Source organism: Geospiza fortis, unplaced genomic scaffold (genome assembly GCF_000277835.1).
Source record: "Geospiza fortis unplaced genomic scaffold, GeoFor_1.0 scaffold4115, whole genome shotgun sequence".
NCBI classification, from domain to species: Eukaryota; Metazoa; Chordata; class Aves; order Passeriformes; family Thraupidae; genus Geospiza; species Geospiza fortis.
Genome location: NW_005055279.1, coordinates 2,237 through 2,486, shown reverse-complemented (window position 1 = coordinate 2,486; position 250 = coordinate 2,237).

Sequence of the window (250 nt, the reverse complement as noted above, 5' to 3'; positions counted from 1 at the left end):
CAAACAGGCCCAGACCGGCCCTAAAACCACCGAAAGCAGCCCCAGAAACGGCCCCAAAACGGCCCCAAAATCACCAGAAACGGCCCCAAAATCACCAGAAACGGCCCCAAAATCACCAGAAACGGCCCCAAAATCACCAGAAACGGCCCCAAAATCACCAGAAACGGCCCCAAAATCACCAGAAACGGCCCCAAAACGGCCCCAGATTTGACGCAGCCCTCGGTTTCGGGGGACCCCGAACTTCAGCAGT